Here is an 8,573-nt window from a genome sequence, read left to right as displayed (position 1 = left end):
AAGCAACAATTTTTGTCATCTGTCGCCCTCGCCGCCACTGCTGCGAAGTTTATCAAGTTTTTATCTCGCGATTACGTCACTCCGATCCGACATTTCAATGCGGCTACTGCGCCTGCAGGTCAATAGCGGATTGTGACGGAAAATCTCGTAATTCCCGGAACCTTAAATAATGTGCATACTGCAGAATAGCCACATGGCGGTAGATGCCCACTACGAAACCTTTAGTTTAGTTTGCTATATTACAGTTACATCCGAGTTCCTTTATTTTACCTGCACTAAAAACCTGTTCTTGGGTTGAAGAGCGTATCGCCAGCCACGAGAATGCATGAAATGTATGGTCCTTTCACTCTTCAGGCGCTCCTTTTGAAACTATATCCTCGCAATGTAACTTTGCGAGTTTGAGATGGATTACGCAAGACCGATACTTTACAAAGACACAGTTTAGCTACGGGAAAATTCAGCCCGTAGCGCAAAGCAGCGGAAATGGTTTGCCCGTTACATATACCAAACGTGAATGTCCCGTCCAACTTCCTGAACATCGTGTGAACACAGCACAACTGTGTCAGTGTTCCGTATTCCAAAGTTGAGGTTCCGGCACTCTCGCCCGGGCATCAGAAAGGGACGTGCTCACCCTATAGAAGTCCTGGGTGACGGTGTGCTCAGTCGTACAAGGCTGCCTACAGAACACGCTCTACGCCTCCGGTCATCCAACGTCGCGCTATCTTGCATCCATGACCTGCACAAATAAGTTACAGTGGCTTAAAATGACTGATTATTGATAGCCATGACGTCAAATGTTTACAAACACTCACGCACTAAGCCTGGCACATTAGCATCGCGGCATGCATTATCCTGCTAAGTAGTAAAATGATGTAATACTTAGCTCGAAGTTACGATAATAGTGCGTTTTGCTTTCCAAAAACGCGAGAGGCTTCGAGTGGTACAGTTCGGAGCAAAACTTAGTTCGTTATCGTATTGGCGCCGCAATATGCCGTCAAGACGCTCAAAGCACGTCTGCACGTCTGCGACAGAGTGGGATCGTTTTAGAACGCTGAGAAAGGACAATCGAAAACATAGGGGAGTGGGATGATGCGCTCAAGAACCACGAGAGGGCAGACGACACAAACGTTAGAAGAGGAGAATGCTCCCGAGATAAAGGAAAGTCGGCTGCTTCACATATAGGAGGCCAGGTGAAGTATTGAAAAGAAATTAAAAAAGCAAAAATTGAACTGCAATGCTACGAAGCAGATTGCAAAACACAATAATGAAACTCAGGAATACAGATTTAATGTACGAGAACGGAATTGGGGCAGTAGGTGCAACGAAATGGGAGAGGCATTTGCTGGTCCAAACAAAATTGGAAACGCAACTGAGGATTAGACATGCCAAATCTAGACGCGTGTTTGAGGGAGACAGCGAAGATTTTATGGATAAGATTATAATGGCATACATTGAGGACAACCAACACACCTCCTCCCGGAGTACAGTGGGGCACCCAAAGAGGCCGTAGACGCTTTCATCACGGAGGCAGAGGTGTGGGCAGAGAGGGTGAGGCTCAAAACTAAATCAGCACGGGGCTTTGTAGGTGTTACGAATAAAATGCTCAGAAATCTAGACGCTAACTTCATTGCATAACAGAGTACGTGCCCTCTTCGAGAACAGTGGTAGGCGGCAAATATCATATTCCAACAAAGGCCGGGTAAGCCGCCGCAGCCATAGAATCCTAGACCAGTTTCACTACCACCATGCGTAGGAAAATTGGTTGAGCATGTCGTCCAGACGAGGTTGGTAGGCTTCATCGAGCGGAATGGCCTTTCGCAAGGCGAGATTGTCGTGTTTAGACAACACTTCTGCACGCATAGGACGTGATTATGCTCATCTACGTCCGCTGAAAATGCAACGAATGATCATTCACTGTGGTAACGCTTATTGCTCGTAATGCAGTTCCCACTTCGTATGCATAATGTCCTCAGCAGGTCTTCGATGTAAATACGGGAAATCTTACTTATTTTACATGTATGATTGGCGGGTGTTTTTTGCCGCATCAAAGAACAGCGCTTCGTGATCCGTAACAATGCGCTGTTACTGCAGTTTGCGCACCATTTTTGATGTGTAACCACGCCAGTACATCCTAAGTAATAGGTTGTCTTCAGACTACATGCCTATCATACCTCAATGTGCTCCTTGCAATGCGCCATCGTTTTTTTACATCCCTTTGCGCTTCGGTCACAGCAGATATACGGTGCGTTACACATGCAGACGTTCGCAATCCGCATTCATTTCTTTCGTGGTAAGGAAGGAAGATGTTGCTCGTCGTCAATGCCACATTATCTGCATCACAATACAAAGCGACGCAGTTCTGTACCCTCCCATTACGAATAGGATGATAAGGCTTTGGCTACATGCAAGCGTAGGCAGCGTTGCAGCGGCCGCACCAGATATCACTGCAACCAGAACCTGCTCTTATCATCTATGGTAATCAGAGAGGGTGAGAGCGTAACTGTGGCACGACGCTATGTTTCTTTCGGCCTACTTCCTTCGTCTCGCATCAGCATATGCATGCGGCACGAAAAAGCCGTGCCACACGGTAGCCGAGTGGGTAAAGTGTTGAGCTCGCACTCGCGAAGACTTGTGTTCGAATCCCAGCGCCTGCACTGCTTGTGCCAGTGATCGCTGCGGTGTGGGGACTGGGATTCTGGCACAGGTCGCTCCGGGCAATTTCGAGGCCCGGCAGTACACTCGGCCGCCGTGTGTGGTGGACAAGGCGAGGTGGTGTGCCTTTTAGGCACAGCATCTCCTCTCGCTGTCCCCCGGGTATCGAAAGGGCGGATGCCCGTTGCTGCTACTTCCTTCCCTGTATACGGAGAAGACGCCCAGACCTTCCTTGCTTTTCTTTTACTTCGGACAGGGTGTGTTGCTGGGCGAGCTGGTTATTGTCAGAGAAAGAACGCTATAGCATGGAGGCGGACCAGGAAGAGGAGGACACACATATGCCCTCCTCTTCCTGGTCAGTCCTTGCCGCTAGTTTACTGGAGCAACTGTGATTTATTTTTTTTTTTACTCTTTAAGCAAGAAATCTTTCAGGAAATAACCCGAGAACGCAAAGATGAGACGGATTTCTACCGGAAGGGGCACTTTACTCCTGGGAGTCGGCGATCGATTTCTACGAAGAAATCAGCGCGCACCAAAACTACATGCGGGAGGAATGAGAACCAGAAGACCAGGTACAACAGCAGTTGTTGACTGAAATTATGGAGCTCAGAACAAGCAGGTTAGTAGCAGATTGTGACGGAAAATCTCGCAGTTGCCCTAACCTTAAATAATGTACATACTGCAGGATAGCCATGTTCAAACCAGTTTATCTTGAAGTCACATGCCGGTATATTCCCACTACGAAGCTTTTCGTTTCGCATTCGTATAATTACCGTTACATACGCGTTGCTTTATATTATCGTAACTACAAAGCTCATCTTAGGTTCAAGGACGTGTCGCCAGCCACGAGAATGCACGAAATATATGCTCGTTCTACTCTTCAGGCGTTCTCTTTGAAACTATATCATTGCAATGTAGCTTTGCGAGCCTGAGATGGATTCCTCAAGATCAATATTTTACAAAGACACAGTTTAGCCATGGGAGAAATCATCCCGTAGCGCAAAGCAGCGGAAATGGTTTCCCCGTTATATATACCAAACGTGGATGTCCCGTCCCACTACCTGAACATCGTGGCCAGAACAACTCTGTGATAGTGTTCCGCATTCCTAAGTTGAGGTTTCGGCACTCTCGCCTGGGCATCAGAAAGGGACGTGCTCACCATGTAGACGTCCTCGGTGATGATGTGGTCAGTCGTACAAGGCTGCCTACAGAACACGCTCTGCGCCTCTGGTCATCCAACGTCGCGCTATCTTGCATCTACGACCTGCACAAATAAGTTACAGTGGCTTAAAGTCACTGATTATTGATAGCCATGACGTCAAATGTTTATAAATCCTCCCGTTCGCCTGGAGCCAGCTACAGAATTACCGTACGATAGAAAAACTCACGCACTGAGCCTGGCACATTAGCATCGCGGCATGCAGTATCCTGCTAAGTAGTAAAATGATGTAATACTTAGCTCGAAGTTACGATAATAGTGCGTTTTGCTTTCCAAAAACGCGAGAGGCTTCGAATAATACAGTTCGGAGCAAAACTGTGGTAGCCATCAGTTCGTTATCGTAATGGCGCTGAAATATGCCATCAAGATGCCCAAAGCACGTCTGCACATCTGCGACACAATGGGATCGTTTTAGAACTCGGAGAAAGGACAATCGAATTATAGGGGAATGGGATGAGGCACTCAAGAAACACGAGAGGTGAGACGACACAGACGTTAGAAGAGGAGAATACTCCCGAGATAAAGGAAAGTCGGCTGCTTCACACATTGGAAGCCAGGCGAAGTATGGAAAAGAAATTAAAGAAGCAGAAATGGAACCGCAATCTTAGGAAGAAGATTGCAAAACACAATAATGGAATTGAAGAATACACATTCAAAGTACGAGAGCGGCATTGGGACAGTGGGTGGAACGAAATGGGGGAGGCACGAATCTCTCTAGGGCGTGGATCGTGCTCCGGCATTTTCTGGTCCCAACAAAATTGGAAACGCAACCGAGGATTAGACATGCCAAATCTAGATACGTGTTTGAGGGAGACGGCGAAGATTTTATGGATAATACCATAAAGACCTACATTGAGGAGACCTAACACACCTCCTCCTCGAGTACGGTCGGGCACCCAAAGAGGCCGTAGACGCTTTCATCACGGAGGCAGAGGTGTGGTCACAGAGGGCCAGGCTCGAAACGAAATCAGCTCTGTAGGTGTTACGAATAAAATGCTTAGAAATCTAGACGATAACTCGATTGCATAACAAAAAGAGTACATGCCCCCTTCGAAAACAGTGGAAGGCGGCGAATATCATATTCATACGAAGGTCGGGTAGGCCACCGCAGCCAGAGCATCGTAGACCAGTCTCACTACCGCCATGCGTAGGCAAATTAGTGGAGCACATCGTCCAGATGAGGTTGGTGGGCTTCATGGAGCAGAATAGCCTTTGGTTATGCGAGATTGTCAAGTTTAGACAACACTTGCGCACGCATAGGACGTGATTTTCAGACTCAAACGTGTCATACTGGGCTCGCAAAGGTAATCTTAGGACAGACCTCAAGAAGGCGTGTAATAATGACAAGGTCCTCAGCTGGCTCAACGTGCTCCGGGTAGGGAAGAAAACCTATTGGTGCGTCAAAACCATTATAGCCGATTTGCATCATCAAGCAAAAGCGAGGTAGGTGCGTAGCACTTCTTATCTCTGCTTGTGAGCTAGGAGCTTGAGTCACTTAGCTGTAATATCTTTATCCGTAGGCTACCGTTCCGGCTGTCTTCGTAACTGTTGTAGTTAAGCATATCGAGCACGGAGGAACCTGCGCCGCAGTGCCAGACTTTCCGGCTTCATAAATTGTTACGCGAAGCAAACGCACAGCGCAGCCGCGTCCCCAGCTTTCCTTAACCGTCTTCAGCTGTTGTTATTACACATCAACAAAATAGTGGCAATGTATTGCATCCGTTTTCGGAATGCAGTGCTTTGCACCCGAAAGGTCTGGTATGGGATCGTAGGGAGAAAGAGGGATTTCAGGAAAATGTAGGGCGTGAGCAAAACAGATCCTCCATAGTTTTGGCATCGTTACACTCCGAGCATTGAAAGACCTCCAGGATGAAGAAAATAATCGAAGAGCAGGGAAATGCTCTTTAAGGCGAGCGTCAGTTAATGCGCGTCAGTACAAGCTGCTTCACAACGCAATTTGAAGCTCGGCTGTACGCTCGGCCGCCGTGTGTGGTGGACAAGGTGAGGTGGTGTGCCTTTGCGCACATTACCTCTTATCGCGGTCCCCCGGACCTCCAAAGGGCGGATGCCCGTTGCTGCTGTGTGTTATTTTTGAATAGAAAAAACGGCGATGTCTTCGCTATATGGTGCAAGGAATGATGTGGTTAGGAAGACTGCTCTTGCTCAATCAATTGCCACATTTGAGAATTTTTATGAACCTTAATAACACACTAGTCACTGCGAAACTAACAGATGCATCGCGTTGTCCTAAAGTTCAAGTGCCTTGAGAAATGTGGCTCTGTAGGACAGCCAGAAGCAGAAATTTTCAGCAGGTTCAGAACCAGTGTCTGAACCTTGTAGTTACGTACCGATATAAGCCACTTAAGAACGTTGCCGCGTGGTGTGGATGTAGCCTTCGTCAAAACTTTCGAGCCCAAAGGGTTTGCGTTTAAGCTTTTAATTATGGCTTTTAAAACTATCATGGAAGTTTTAGCCATTGCAGAGGGTAAAACAAAATATGTTCTTGCCTTCAGCAAGTTCGGAAAGATGGGAATTAATTACGAGCCACATAGTATGTCCCAGAAGTAGGCCCACTGGGATCTAAACTTTGGAAAAAGGGAGTACATTTGATCATTTTACCTCTTTTTTGATTAAAACCACACCACAACTACGACAGCTAGGTCCTACAATAATTCATATTCCTGATGTATGCTGTAACAGACTCGCCAGGCATAGCGGTCGCAGTCTCATGAGCACAAAGCAAAGTGACGTGATCACCGGTCAGAAGGCGTTGGTAAAGATGTGCTAAGTCGGCAAAGCTGAGTGGAGAACATATCTTGAACATTCAACAATCTAAGACAGTCTTACGATCGTTTCGTGCAAGCGGACCCAGATTTCCGGAAGTACGCTTGTACGGAGGCAGTCCATGTTTACGCACAATCCAGCGCAAAGGAAAACTACACATGGAAGGAAAGGGAACCGGAAAGAAGGGTGCGACACCAGCTCCGAATTTCAGTTACGGATCCGAAAACAAACAGCTGACCTAAAGATTCTCCTACTTGCATCGCATTGTGCCGAAGTTTCAATTCAGATCAGTGTCTGAACCTTGTAGCATACAGTCACATTTGACTATTTTGCAAAGTTTTGACGAAAAAAAATATTATTAAGCCACGAAAACATTGAAAGTGCTAGCTCGATTGTCTCTTTCAATTGTGCATATAATTTATACTCACATCATGGCGCCGCGAGTTTTGGACAGCACCTGTTCCTTAAGTAAACGCAATTCAGACTTCGTAGAGAATTAAGCCTGGAACTTCTAGTCATTCGTTCGCCGTGTGTACTACACATAACTTGGATACCATTTCACACTTCTTGAACATATCACAACTGGGCCAAACCACAACCAGGAAAGCTAGCTGCTACAATTATTCATATTCCTGATGTATGCCCCGACAGTCAGTGATGGCTGTCACAGTCTCATGCGGACAAGAAAACATGACGTGCTCACCGTTTACAAATCCTTGGTAAAGATGTGTTAAGTCGGCAAAGTTGAGCGGAGAGCATATCTTGAACATTCAACCAGACAAATCCATGCATACGTTGAGTCCATGTTACAGTGCCTTAAAACCATATTCTTTAGGCAGCCGGGGCGGTTCCCAGATTAACGCGCGCCTAACATAGCATCGTATGAGATTACAAAAAATAGCCTTGAGTCTGCCGCGATCGAATCTGTTCCTTGTGGTTTTCTGAGCGGCGAAGCAGGATGCCGAGGTTCTATTCAGCTCCGAACTAGTAACAGTACGTTTGCTATGGTTACTATTTGTCCAACGGTCCACTGTGCGCCTTCAAGTGACAAATCGCGCAGTCTCCGCCGAACAGTGCAACCCCTCACAAAGGATAAACGTCTGATGGACAGAAAACTGGGTGGGCTCTGTCATGTCTCATTTCACACCAATTCCAAACAGTATGGATTGTAGAAGCACAACCAACGCAATCATTATGGAACGCTTTGGATTGAGTTTTTCTTTGCTCGGCCCATTCAGTTGATTGCGGCTATGTGTGCTGAACTTTAGACATGCATATAACGATAAAGCCCCCGACAGAACGCTGCGCTTTCGGTGTCCTCAAAAGCAAAAACGAAGCAATGACGCGTTTCAGAAGAGCAGGCAAACAGATCCGCATGCTGTTTCGTTCATTTAGGCGTAAACGTTTGCCATGGAAAATCATTATAACTTGCATTCCAATGCTTGCAGCTAGCTACTCCTCGTTTGTTTTTTGTTTTCTTTTTTTACTATTTCCTTCGGTTTCCTTAGGACTATAGGGTAAACAGCAAAGCCATACTGCGTGAAGACAGCAAAACGTGGGCGAATTGCGAGGTAGTCCTGTCCATCTCTGGCCTTGAGGATCTTATATTCTTGTGGTTATTCTGCGAAATATGTTATAACCATAGTATCTTACACTTACCAGTACCGCTTCTTTTTCGTGCAGCAATTCCTATTGGCCTGCCCTCGGGCTGTAACTTGGTGACCGCTGCACCCGGACTCCTAAAGAGCAATGGTTCCATCCGCTTGAACGCAGTGGACTTCCGTCGTACTCCTAGATACAGCAACGAAGCCTTCTACCTGCGCACACACATTATTCACAGCATCACGTCAAGGCTTCCGGACCCACGCCTGAGGTCCCCCGCCCCCCACCTTTCATCACGCGGACTTAAAGCCACCGT

The 8,573-nt window shown here is 46.9% G+C and overlaps 1 long non-coding RNA gene across 1 annotated transcript; it reads right to left on the bottom strand.

Annotated features, from left to right (window-relative positions):
- Window positions 1-631: 631 nt before the first annotated feature.
- LOC146182263 (uncharacterized) lies at window positions 632-8,467 on the bottom strand. The gene is made up of 3 exons (XR_014700050.1): window positions 8,315-8,467; window positions 3,812-3,916; window positions 632-736 (listed from the first exon to the last, which is right to left on the bottom strand). It is a non-coding gene; the product is annotated as an uncharacterized LOC146182263 (long non-coding RNA).
- Window positions 8,468-8,573: the final 106 nt, after the last annotated feature.

The sequence above is a fragment of the Amblyomma maculatum genome, chromosome 8 (genome assembly GCF_055883805.1).
Source record: "Amblyomma maculatum isolate TAMU_Amacu chromosome 8, ASM5588380v1, whole genome shotgun sequence".
Lineage (NCBI taxonomy): Eukaryota > Metazoa > Arthropoda > Arachnida > Ixodida > Ixodidae > Amblyomma > Amblyomma maculatum.
The sequence above is the reverse complement of the archived record's forward strand: the minus strand, read 5'-3'. Positions and strand labels throughout refer to the sequence as shown.